Raw genomic sequence first — 13,971 nt, 5'->3', positions numbered from 1 at the left:
CAAATTTTGTTCAACAGTTACACACTTTTTTTGGCTTGATAAACCTTAGATGTGAGGATGAAGATGGTCATGTCTAGTCTTGCAGGCTGTAATGGACTGTTCCTAAGGTTTTCCAAGCTCTTAAATAGCTATGTTGTAGTGATTTTTCATTCTCAGCACCTGAATCTACTTTGAAAATCTTGGGTGAAACCTTCATTAAGGTGGATTCTGACCACTAAATGCTATTCATAAGTGTTCAGTCCTGCATATGATCAACACCAACATCATATGATAAAGGTGATGCTTTTAATATGGATGATATAGTAATCAAATGTGATTGAATCGTAGTTAACTTGTGTTTAAAAAATTGGCAATATTCAAATTGGAAAATTAGGAGCATCGTGGAGGAACATTACATTCAGGCATCTTGTCAAACAATTCACATGACTTATCTATGCTTCCATTTTGCAAGCATGTCTCCCAAGACAAATGCTACTACTTCATCTACACTGTCTGACAAAATCCTTTATGCTTTGATGGATGCCTATAGCTTATTCTAAAGCTCTCGTTCAAAAAATATGAGATGATCAATCAAGAGGAAATAGTTGAGAGCTTAAAGTGACACAATTTTTAGAATATCATAAGAAATAAAATAGGCATGCAAGTAGAAAGAAACTAGAAAGACATTGTGTATAGATGAAGGCATGAAATGGATGGTTTTCGAGCACTCAGTACAAACACTCAACATTCAGTACATATCATTTGAGACCAAATGGGTGTGTGGGATTATATGCATAGTAAATAATAAAGGAGGGAATTGAACCCTCCATGAGGCTCGCACTTGTTGAGGTCCACTTTAGTAATGGCCCTTCCTGTGAAATTGCTATCTAAAACTTTTCTAATGAAATAATGTGTTATGAGCTCTTCATCTGTGGGATGGAACGTGAATCCAGGAGGTAGTTGTGCATTACCCATATCATGACTATATATAACTAAAGTTAAAAGCCTCTATTATTGAATTCTCTTCCCTATCACCCATATTCATTTCCTTTTCTATTCATGCTTCACACGGGAGTTTTTTTATATGATGATTTATTGTCAATCATGTCCATTCGCTACGAAACAATTCTTATTCTACAAATTTGAGATGCTGGAACTTTTGTGGATGTGCAGGCCATCAGAACATACTGTAGGGAGGATGATGAACTTACTCTCAACTATCAAACTCAGGCAAGTGATACGAATTGTAGAATCTTAACATATGGTTGTTCAAATTTTGTATCTCCTAAATGATTTCCTTTTAGCATATAACTTGTTGTGCATAGTTGCCAAGTTTGGTTATTGTATCAGGCATATTAATGAAGAAGCATATTAGTTACTATCGGTAATTACGACAGTTTGATTAGTTATTGTCGATATTTTTTAGGCATTCTATAAAATAGTTCACATGCCTTCCGTATGATATGACATTTTGCATGTATCCTCCACTCTCTCATCTGGCTGATGATGGATTACAGAGAGTGATCTGAAATGATGACGCTAAAACACACACAATCAAATCCAAAATGAAGTTTCATTACAAATGGATTGTGGAAATCTGATATTGTTGATTTTGCATGCATGTCTACCAGGACAATCACAACTTTATCACAACTTAAACATATATGTGTGTGTGTGTGTGTTTAAGTTGTGATTGTCCTGGTAGACATGCATGCAAAATCAACAATATCAGATTTCCACAATCCATTTGTAATGCAAGTTCATTTTGGATTTGATTGTGTGTTTTTTAGCATCATCGTTTCAAATCACTCTCCGTAATCCATCATCAGCTAGATGAGAGAGTGGAGGATGCATGCAAAATGTCATATCATACGGAAGGCATGTGAACTATTTTATAGAATGCCTAAAAAACAATTTACACCCAGGCGTTGGTAGAAATTTCTACCTTCATTGATCAAAATTTCTACCTTCATTGGTCAAAATTTTTGACCTTCAGAGGTCGAAATTTCTACCTTTCTTGGTCAACATTTCCTACCTTCAATGGTCAAAATTTTTGACCATCATTGGTCGAAATTTCTACCTTTCTTGGACAACATTTTCTACCTTCATAGGTCAAAATTTTTGACCTTCATTGGTCAAAATTTCTACCTTTCTTGGCCAACATTTTCTACCTTCATTGGTCAACCTTTTCGACATTTATTGGTCAAACTTTCTACCTTATTTGGTTAAAATTTCTACCTTCATTGGTCGAAATTTCTACCTTTCCTGGCTAATACTTTCTACCATTATTGGTCGAAATTTCTACTTTTGTTGGTCAAAATTTATATCTTCATTGGTCAAAATTTTGACCAATTCTAGGCAAAACTTGCACTATGGTTGCTGGAGTTTTTCGACCAAAGCATTGGTCGAAGAACTTTCGATCGAAAAAATTTTGACCAATGAGTTGGTCAAAATTGGTCGAAGTTTGATCAAAAAGTGGGTCAAAATTTCAACCAATAATGGTCAAAAAATGACCTTAGATGTAGTAGTGTTAGCTAACTCGTCTGCCCTCTTATTCCCTTCATGATATATATGGTTGATTAAAAGTTTGTTAAAATAATTACAAAGCACCAAGGCTTTGGGAAATTGGATATCTAATCTCTAGTTAGTGAGGGAGCCTTCCTTAGGGCATTGATTATAAAAGATATGTCACCTTCTATTTTTATTTTCATTAGTCCCAATTCCTTACAAAGATCTAAACCCTCTAGAAAAGCATAAATTTTCTATGCAATTATTGTTAGCTTCCTCGATTGGTTTGGCTATACATAAAATCTCCATCCCTTCATCATTATGAATGTTTCTTCCTATACCATCCTTACTAGGGTCCCCCCTAGATGCCTCATCAAAATTAGGCTTAAACCATTCTCTCTTAGGAGCCTTCCAAACACATTCTTTCTTTCTTTTGTTAATTTGAAGGTGGGGATTTTCAATCCAATCCACCCACCACACATCTTCTTATCCTAAGGAGACATGTTTTCTATTAATTTAATGATTTAGGCTTCAATTTTTGTTGACAAGATGATCAACCTTCATCTTCTTGTCCTAAAATATTCTCCTATTTATCTCCTCCATAGTTCCCAAATAACTATGGAAGGAGATGAGATCCAAAGGCTCTTGTAAATGATATTGAATTTTAGTAAGGGCCAAGATGAATGAAAACTTATGGAGTTAAGGAAAAGAAAACTCTACCCTAACTTAGAAACACAACCACCACTAGTAGTAGTTCAAGAAAAGACAATTAAGAAAAAGGTGATATTCCAATTCATCTTTAGATTCACAAAGGGGACATCTACTAAGACCCTGGTATCCCATTCTCCTAAACCTATCTTCTGTTAGGGTCTTATTGTAAAGAACAATCTAGGTGAACACTCATGTCTTGGGGAGACATAATTTATGCTAGTATAGATTAGTAGGAAGAGGACTCTTAGAGAACCGTAGAGATAATTGTATAAGCTTATAACCCATACTAGAAGGTCATAAACACTTCTCTTAAATCCATCCTAAATAAGGGAATCTTTACCTCCCTAAAACAATTTTTTCCCAAAAGATAGCATATTCCTCAGAAATTCCTACTCACTTAAAGGAATGTCCTCCTCATCCAATATTTTCTAATGAGATTTAAGACTTCATTGTTTGAGAACCACACAATCCTTAACTCTAGAACCCCACTTGGACTCTAAATAGCCCATTGCATGTAGAAGAGAAGGAAATTTGTCTAAGTCTTTGTAACCACCGCAAGAGTCATGCCAAAAAGTGTCCTTTATATTCCGTAAATGCCAAGTTAACTTTTTCTGAACAGTAGATGTACATTTAAGTAAGAAATTCCAAATTGTTGAACCTTTCATGGGAGTTGATTCTCTAAATAGATTAGAGGGAACCACAGAGCTAAGGTATTTGTTACAGAGGATCCTAACCCATTTTACATTTGGGAAGTTTAGAATTCTCTATCCTAACCTAGTTCCCAAAGCCTTTCCTTGTAATTTAATATTCTTGATATCAACCCTACCTCGCTCTTTTGGCTTACAAACTTGATCCCAAAATGCAAGGGGGAACATCTTTTTCTTGTTCAACCCCTACCAAAAAAAATTTCAAAGAAGTCTATTAATTTTATTTAGTTATTACTTAACAAGTCCAAATAGGAAAGTTAATAGATAAGTAGGCTTGATAAGATTGATTGAACTAAAGTAACTCTTCTTATAGATGAGAGCCATTTTCCATTCCATCCTACCATTCTTTTTTGAAGCTTCTCTAAAATAGGATCCCATAATGTTTTTGATTGAGTACTAGAGTTCAAATGTATCCCTAAGTATTTATAGGGAAGAAATCCCTTGTTGAAGTCAAAAATATCACAAATCTGATCTTCCACACTTGGTTGGGTGTTAAACAAAAGATGTTTAATTTATTTTTGTTGATTTCTTGACCAAAAAGGACAAAGAGTATTGTGTTAAGATTCCATTTAGAGAAGTAACCTCCTTAATTGTGTTCTCACCATAAAGTGTGGTATCATCAAATTTTTTTTGATTTATAGTCAGTTCTAAATCACTAGTAATACAAATGCCTCTAATTTGGCATGAAGATCTAACATTAGACAAAGATTTGCTAAAAGCATAGGTCATAAAAAATAGACCAAAAGGGAGATATTGGACCCCCTTTCCTTAAACCTCTTGAAATACTAAAAAAGCCCACTAGATAGATATTAATCAAGATAGATAATTTTGGTGTTGAGATGCATTCAAAGATCAATTTTATCCATTTCTTGGAGAAACCATAACCTTCTAGACATTTACATAGTAATCTCCTGTCTATTGTATCATATGCCTATTTGATGTCTAGTTTGATTGTCATACTTGGTTTTTTGTTGACTTGGACAGAGTGTATCACTTCTTGTGCTATAATAATTCCATCATAAATTGATCAACCAAGGACAAAACCAGTCTTAATTATCACTAATAAGGTTAGGTAAGAGAAACTGAAGTTGGTTAGCCAAAGTCTTGGTTAGCATTTTTTAAAGAATGTTACAGAGTGCTATAGGTCAAAAGTCATCAAGAGACTCTAGTTTCTCTTTTTCAGTGATGAGAGAAATAAGTATATTATTTACATATCTCAAAATTTTACCCAAGTTCCTAACTCCTTCTAGAGAACTTGTTATGTTGTCACCTAAAAAATCCCAACATTTCTAAAAGAAGATTGAGAAGATTGTTGGGAAGCCATCAGACCCAAGAGATTTATCTAGGTTCATAATATTTAGAGTTGTCTCAATTTCTTGCTTAATGAACTTTTGCATTAGCCTTTTATTTTTCTCCTTAGAGATAAGTTTGGGATATAGGCCAAAATATCCTTTTGGGCCCTAAGGTTGGAGCTTTTTTTTATTATTATAGATGTGATAAAAATATGAGCAAGATGATATCTTCTAGAGAAACTATAATTTGACCTTCATCATCTTTGATGGATGTTATATAGTTAATTCTTCTTCTTTGCTTGGTACTATTATGAAATAACTTTATGCTCGTGTCCCCTTAATTAGGTTTTCCTAGACTTATGCCTCTAGAAGAGTTCCTCCTTAGCTAGGACATCTTCATACTATTGCATGATCTTCTTCTCTTCAAGGAACCAGGGTAAACCCATCCCATGTTCCAAAACCTCTTTGTTGAGGGATTCCAATTTATCATCCAGGATGAGTTTGTCCTCAAAGATATTGCCAAAGAAATCTAATTTTAAATATTTTACTTTTTTTAATAATATTCAAATTACTAACCACCTATAAAATTTTGGAGCTAGATACTTGGGTTTCATTCCACCATTGCTTAATCAAACTAAGGTAGTTATCATCCTTAAGCCACATTTGTTTGAACTTAAAAGGGAAGTTACTTGGTTTTTTATCGTTAATAATTTAAAGCTCAATAGGGAAGTGGGTTGATCTGGAAATTGGTTTAACTTTAGATACAAATGAAATAGAGAAGGAAGATAAATCTCCATGAATAAAGAACCTATCAATATTTTCAACAATATTACTAAAACCATTCCTCATATTTGAAGAATTTGATGACAAAAAAATTCGTAGATCCCTGGATATCCTACATGCAAATAACTTGCTACAAGGAAGCAAGAACGACAGAGAGAGAGAATGGTTTTCTCAATAAACAAAAAGATTATATTTACTCATGCAAAATAGAATGAATGAATTCACAACCGATCAATCCTTATGAAGGAGATTGAAACTCTAAAAGGGAGACTCTAAGAGGTAAATGACATTTAATAATTACTAATTAATTATTAAATGGACATGCAAGGTGCATAAAGTGAAATCTTAAGAAGGGAGTAAAGGTAATTTAATACATGAAATTAATTTAACCATTTACTCTAACACCCCCCCTTAAGATGAGAAAAAATGAAACTACAAACAATGCAAGAAAACTACAAAGTTAAAAGCAAACTTGGGTCATAGCAACAAGGTCCAATGAGTTACCCAATCACAATCAAATCTCTATGAACTAGATAAATAGTGTAATGCCCCAACCGGAGATCCTTGGAACAAGGATTCAATACAAGCCAAGATAAATTTTTTACAAGTATGAATGTACATGTCAACATCATACAGGGATGACAAAGATTGCAACAGAAGATTTCACCACAATCCTGGCAACCAACGAATCTTTGAACGCCACTACCAAACTAACACACACAAACAAAAGCCAACAATGACCATGCATAAGATGAGGGATCAAAGAAATGACCACTCATCAACACAACACCAAGCTAGGGTAGAATGCAGAATCTTGAAATTTGGCTAAGTCTAAAATCTTGAAGCCTTGAAAATTGGCTAAGTCTGGATTTTTGAAGCCCTAAAATTTCCTAGAATCTTTATCTTATCTCCGAGAGGTCTGAAACCTATCTCAAAAGAATTGTCACATATATTAAAATATATCTTAAGTATAAGGAATTAAATCAACTTATACTTAAATGATATATTTTAAACCCCAAGAGATTGACTACAGAAACACACACAACACAATCAAAATGCAACACCATAGGGTTGAAGAACACTAAAGAGGGTATCCAAATCAACTCTCAAATAGTTCAAACTAGACCGAAAAGTGCCCGCTACCCGCCCATATAGGTTTTTACAAAAAATAGGTGATACTATAATACAACATAGAAAAGTATCGCATGACATTTCTAAAGAAGGACGGTGACACTTTCAAGGACTGGGTGATACTTCTCCTTAAGGCATGCAACACTTTAAGGGTGTCATATGACATATCTTATAAGGAGGTACAATACTTTCTAGTATCATGTGATAATTATCCAAGAGGCGTGCGATGGAATCAGGGGATGCACGACAAAGTTTCAATAGGCATGTGATACATTTTTGTGTAGCAACATGTTGATATAATGTCACCCAAAGAAACATAAAAACACTTAAGGAAAACACAAAGGGGGAAAAATGGAGAAAAATTGAGTTCAAAACCTCCACACCAGGGAGTACTAGATCCACATAGATCGAGGAGCAAACACTCGAGTGCATAATCAACAATATGCCAAGGAACAAGAAAGAGGAACATCTATCCATCTAAATCATACAAATAATAGAGTGTACTGAACACAACATCGCAATGAACATAAACAACATCGCAATAACTGGACAACCAAACTAATTACGTGGTTCCTCCCAACCATCAATAGCATCATAAGACCATCATGGATCCTAGCCATCCCCCTTGCATAACATCCCAAGCCATTGATCACATCATCAGTACTATTGTAATAGGGATGTCAATACTAAAACATGCTACAATATAAGCATAAGGAAATCTAACATGTTAGTAGAAAAGCATAAGATAATCCTACAAGTAGATAACATCTCCTATTACATGGTAATCATCATAATAGGGAATGCATCAAATAAACTAACATCATTTGAACATGATATCCAAGCATTTCAATGAAAGCATAAATCACAAGAAAGCATACTCTGAAACCCAAAGCATGAAGTGAAAACATCTAGCAATGGCCACACTAGGATAAAAGATCATCTCTATACACCAGTCCCTAGCAGTGGTGAAGGTAGCTACGCCTCCAACCACGTGGCACCTGTAGGTCCACACCCGCCGTGCTGATGGAGATAATGATCCAACCACAAACACACAAAACAACATCCATGGCTAACACTCACGTTAGATAGTATCATGGCTATAACTAAGAACCTAAGACAATGTAAGGAGTATAGGTCTTGGTCAGACACTCAATAGGTTACTAAGTAGGGGCTGACATCATGGAGAGTTGCTTGGTATCAACAATCCAAAGCTCAGATCTATTCAGACTTAACTCCCTCAATGGAAGGCTCACACACTATGTAGACTCAACTCCCTCAATGAAATGCTCATACACTGAAGCACTGTTTTATTATCTTTAGTTTTATTAACACTCACACATTTTATTTTTTTATCACTTACTTAAAACTTCCTTTGCCAAACCTATGGCATCATGACACCAGGCTACAAGATAGAAGCCCCCTCCATATGCTACCCTACCCTACCCTTGCTCATCCTACAACAAGTGCCTATGGGCATGCATACTCCCATCCTAACCTCAATGATCATAACTTCTGGAAGTACCATGGAAGATCGGGCCTCACAAGTCACCCAAAAAATGTATGCACATGTACTCGTGTGTGGCACACCACTATCATGAAGATCAAAACACAAGGACAGGATGAGAACACAATGCAAAAAAAAACACCCAATTGAAAGCAACTCAAGAGGATGGATTCTACATGAATCCCAAAGCCAATAAAACCATACATCATAAAATCACTCTATCGGCCTCAATCTAGGAGTATGGATTCTACACAAATCCTAGTGTCCACAAAAAAAAAAGCAAAGGTCCAAAGGAAACCATAACACCAAGTATAAAATTACTCAACTGAACACAAAGTCAGGAGTACGGGTATGGCATGCATCCCAATGCAACATAAAAGTGCAATAACAGTCTGATTGATATCCAAACGAATCATCTAGGTCCACTATCCACATTGTGCCAAGAAAATTTGAGAAAATAGGGTGACACACAAAACAAGGTAAAAACCCCAAAATTTTGGAAAACTACAAAATTAAAACCCATTTGACCTTTGGGCACAAAAATCCCAAATATCCAAAAATAAACGAGTTTGGACACCATATGCAAAAACAACTAGCATAATAGCATAAAACTCCAAACCCTCATCTTGAAAAATAGGGAAATGTTCATACCTGCCCAATCGGGTAGAACTAGCATACAGAAATGGAGGGGAACACTAGTTCTTAGCCTGCAAACAAATGGCTACCAAAAATAGAAGTAGAAATGGAGCAGAAACAATAAAATAGGAAAGCCCTACCTCACAGCCAAAAGGGAAAAATGGAAATCTGAACCATAAAATAAATAGCTTGCAGAAGTAGCTAAAAATTACGACAATCCAAGGTTTCCTTGAGCTAGATCCAACGAGCCCAACCTTGTGATGATCCCATGCTTGTAGCTCCCACAACGAACAAAACAGTAAATCCTCATGAAGAGGATTTTGGGTTTTACTCTTAAACTTTCTAATTCAAAAGTGAGAATTGAAGAATTAAATTCCTTTTTGGATATTTATTCACTTTTCAAGTGAATAATTGATTAGGGCAATTAACTAGCCAACCTAGTTAAACCCTGAATCGACCCAAACAAAAATAGGCTATTCCTAGAAATAGGAATTCATCTATGGAAAAGCTGCTAGAAATTAAAATAAATCAATTAAAAATCCTGAAAACTCAAAAACACATAAATTTCTTTAACAACTTTTGCGACAATGTGAAACTCTAAATGCACAGACATGCTCACTAGTCTAATCACATAATGCAAATGAGTCTGAATTTAATAATCATCAAAAGGTTTAATAAAATAATTGATATAAGGATACGTTGACCATACAAGGATGACATTGGTAAAATATGAATGGTTGAATCACTAACTCCATGTGCCACTGCCAAGGATATAAATATTTCACACTAAACAACATGATCAACTGCAATTGCATAAAATAACATATTCGAAGCAATAAATGCATTAAATCACCTAATTTAACCATTTATTTAATTATATTAAAAATAATCTATTTACATCACTCACGTTTGCATAAATCATAACAACATAGGAATGAAGTAAATAACCATAGCATTAAATCCATCACAACAAAAGATCAATAAGGTTGCATTAGGATGACTTACAAAAGTCAAATGGGAGAGGCACTACAAATAGAGAAAACCTAGTGGGAAAAACCTTACTCTAAAAAGAGATAGAAAAGGATGCACAAATGAAACATCTCAAGAGACTATCTCAAGACTATAAGTACAATGAAAGTTCCCATGATAGAAGCTTGGGACTCCATAGCCCCACCAAAATGGCAAAACCCTAGTGTCAATGAACATATCAATGTGGCTCCAATCTAAGGGAAGCAAAGGCAGTGGGAAATGATGATAAAACCCATGTATGTAAGGTGCAACTAGAAGTCCTAGCTGATGTTCAAAGGAGAAATCATGAGAATCTTGAAATGGAAACTCCAATGGAGGTGGGATAACAAGTGTGTTGAATCTATCATCTAAGAGGAGATGTTTTCCCTCTGATATATCCTCAACAACTATAGTAGGTGGCTAGATGATTGGAGCTACAATAGTAGGCAATACTGAAGAATAACGCCATGTGGTAGATGAGATTTGAATAGGAGGTGGAGGTGTAGAAGTCACAACATTGGTCTTAGGAACAAAACATAAGTTCAAGCAACCTAAACTCACCTCAATAGTCTCTTGTGAAGGAGAGTGAATCTCTAATAGTGGAGATGGTGGACCAAAATGAGAGGAGTATAGGTGGGAAGAATGATCAACAATCCCTTTAGCAATAATATTACATGTCTCACTTACTTTTATGTGCATTGAATCTTGTGCAAACTCAACTGTTTTCCCTATCCCACTATGTGTAATATGATAAATAGAGAGAAGGTTAGAGGAAAAAGATGGAACACAAAGTGCATCATGAAATATACCATCATCGATGCCAATAGAACCTTTCTAACATACAGTCATAACAATATTTTTCCTCATCAAAATGTGTGGAGTAGGAGAAGCCTCAAAAGAAGAGAACAAATCATGAGAATATGCCATATGGTGTGAAGCACCTGAATCCAGTAACAATCTAGAAGAAGGTAGAGTAGCAGTTGCACATAGTGCATGACCCTTTTGTATATATTTACCAACTAAAATGATGAAGAAGAAGAAGATTTGCCAGCATTAGAAGGGATATCAATGTTGCTCTTTTGAAGGAGAGCTACCAAATCTAAAACCTATTTGGCATAGCCATCAAAATTCTTCTCATAGAAATATGGCTCATCATGATTAGGATTATTACAATAAGCACACTTTGGTATTTCTAGCTTTGGTTTACCCCCCTTAGGAGGAGGTGGCCCTGATGAACTGTGAGGGCCAAAATCAATTTGAGACTTTGTAGAATGTGATTTATGTGTCTTCTCCTTCATCCTAGAAGATGGCCAAGCTACTAATGCATGAGTCTGTGAGTTTGTGAGATAATCCAACTGAGAGAGTTTAGGTTGCTCTTGATTCAAACAATCATAAAAAACCTCAAAGGATGGCATGGTAAATCTATTACCCAAAGCATCTTTGGTGGAATAGAAGGTAGAAGCAAAAATCTGAAAGTTTCCACGAAACTTAGAAAGAATTAGGTAGATGCACTTAGTGTTAGTCTTGGTTTTCCCACAACCCTCCAATAAATATCTTTTTTGTTTGAAATTCATTAAGAAGTCCTCAATGGATGGAAAAGAATTCATTACAAGAGAGGTAAGATCTACCATGATCTAAAGTTCCATGAACTCATTCATTACACCAAACAAGCCATCAAGCTTGGTCCACATATCTAGAGGGGTATTGCACCCATCGAGATGAAACTATAGAGTGTTGGATACCTATAAAGAAATCAACCCCGTTGCCTCATCCATCTTTTTCCTGTGCTACAAAGTCTGATATTGACTTTGAAATTTGGTTGCGCTATATCTAAACAAGACCACAATCTTTTTGACTAGAGAAGTTGTATCATCAAGGTCTTCTGTGTGTGATAGTTATGAGGGGTTAGAAGTTCTAGACACGAAGAGGTTTATAATGTCCCTTTACTGATTTTTTTAATGATATTTCCAGCCTCAAATCAGAACTTTAAAACCAAACAACCAATATTACAAAGATCTGCCAATTTCCCAATAAAACCCAAATCGGGTATGTCCAAATTAGTGCCAAAACTTCACAACTTCACAAATTATTAATAAATCTGAAAATGGAAATTTTTACAGAAATTTGAGTAGCATAACAGCCTACAAAATGACATTTCCAGATTTGTATAGCCTTTACACAACAACTCACAAATGTAGGGCAAAACTATGCTCAATCGAGCTCCCGAAATTAACACAAAAATGCCCGAAAACACCACAAAACACTCATAAAATATCTCAGAAGTTTAATCATGACGCAATACATATATTCAGATCTATTTTAACATCATAAAATCTGAAATACAGCAGCAAAGCAAACTGATATGAAACACTCAACTGAAAACCCAAACTCAAACCAAAAACAACCCCGAAAGCACCCAAATCGGCACTATTCAGCACAAAGGAAAACTCTGTATGAGCATGCACATGGAATGGCTTCAAACTCCCATCCTTAGCCTTCTTGGAAACCTACAAACTCCCGTTCTTGGGTCTCCTTCTCCACAGGTTTGGCAGCCTCTGAAGAACAACAAGAAAATTAGCAAGAATCAAGATGTAGAATGAGCCCAAAATGCCTCCAAACCCCTTTTAAAGAGGGCATAACCCTAACTCACGTCCAAGAGGGGTTAATAAAATATAATTTAATAATAATTTTTATTTATTAGTCCATTGGTTTCCAAAGATTAGCCTCTTTTTCCGAGATTTCACCTTTTTGGAGCCTACCTGCCTTAACAAAGTTTATTTATTTTTAATTATTTGAATAGGGGACATGACAAGTCCTCCCCTCCCAAATATTGCTTGTCCTCAAGCAATGAAGGTTGGAATTCTCAAGAATATGTGCTCCTTCCCAAGTTGCATCCTCTAGTGGTAATCCTTTCCATTTGACCAAATGCTCTATGATGCTCCTATTTCTCAACCTTTTCTCTCTTGTATCCAAAATCTCTTCTGGTATCAAAACTAATTTCCCTTCATCATCAAGAGGTGTTAATTCTGTAGATACTATGGTTTGCTGGCCTAGAACCTTCTTTAAGCAAGATACATGAAAAATATTATGTATTTTGCTATTTGGTGGGAGCTCCAATTCATAAGCTACCTCTCCTACCTTCTTGATGATTTTATAAGGCCCATAGAACCTTGGCTTGAGTTTCTCTGCCCCACTTCTCTTCAAGGTGCTTTGCTTATATGGCTGCAACCTAACAAATAGCAAATCTCCCACCTCAAAAGATCTTTCAATCCTTTTCCTGTCAGCATATATCTTTTGTTGGTTTTGTGCATGTTGTAGATTATCTTTGAGGGACCTTATTATGTCTTGGCTTTGCTTGATGAAATCACTTGCTACAGGTACTCTGCTATCAGAAAGTATTAGATCAACAAAGGAAAGGGCATCATAACCATAAAGAGCACGAAAAGGAGGCATACCAATAGACATGTGATGAGATGTATTGTAACAATACTCCCCTAGGTGTAACCATTTCACCCAAGCATGTTGTTGATTTGAAACATAGTTCCTCAAATATCCTTCTATCCATTTATTAACTATCTCTGTTTGTCCATTTGTTTGAGGACGATAGCTAGTACTGGGAGTGAGTTCAGTTCCTGCCAAATGAAAGAGCTCTTTCCAAAAAGAGCTGAGGAATCTACTGTCCCGGTCACTAACAATGTTTCTAGGCAAACCA

Source organism: Cupressus sempervirens, chromosome 8 (genome assembly GCF_028749045.1).
Source record: "Cupressus sempervirens isolate cs-2001-9-10 chromosome 8, ASM2874904v1, whole genome shotgun sequence".
NCBI classification, from domain to species: domain Eukaryota; kingdom Viridiplantae; phylum Streptophyta; class Pinopsida; order Cupressales; family Cupressaceae; genus Cupressus; species Cupressus sempervirens.
Note: the sequence above shows the minus strand (reverse complement) of the source record.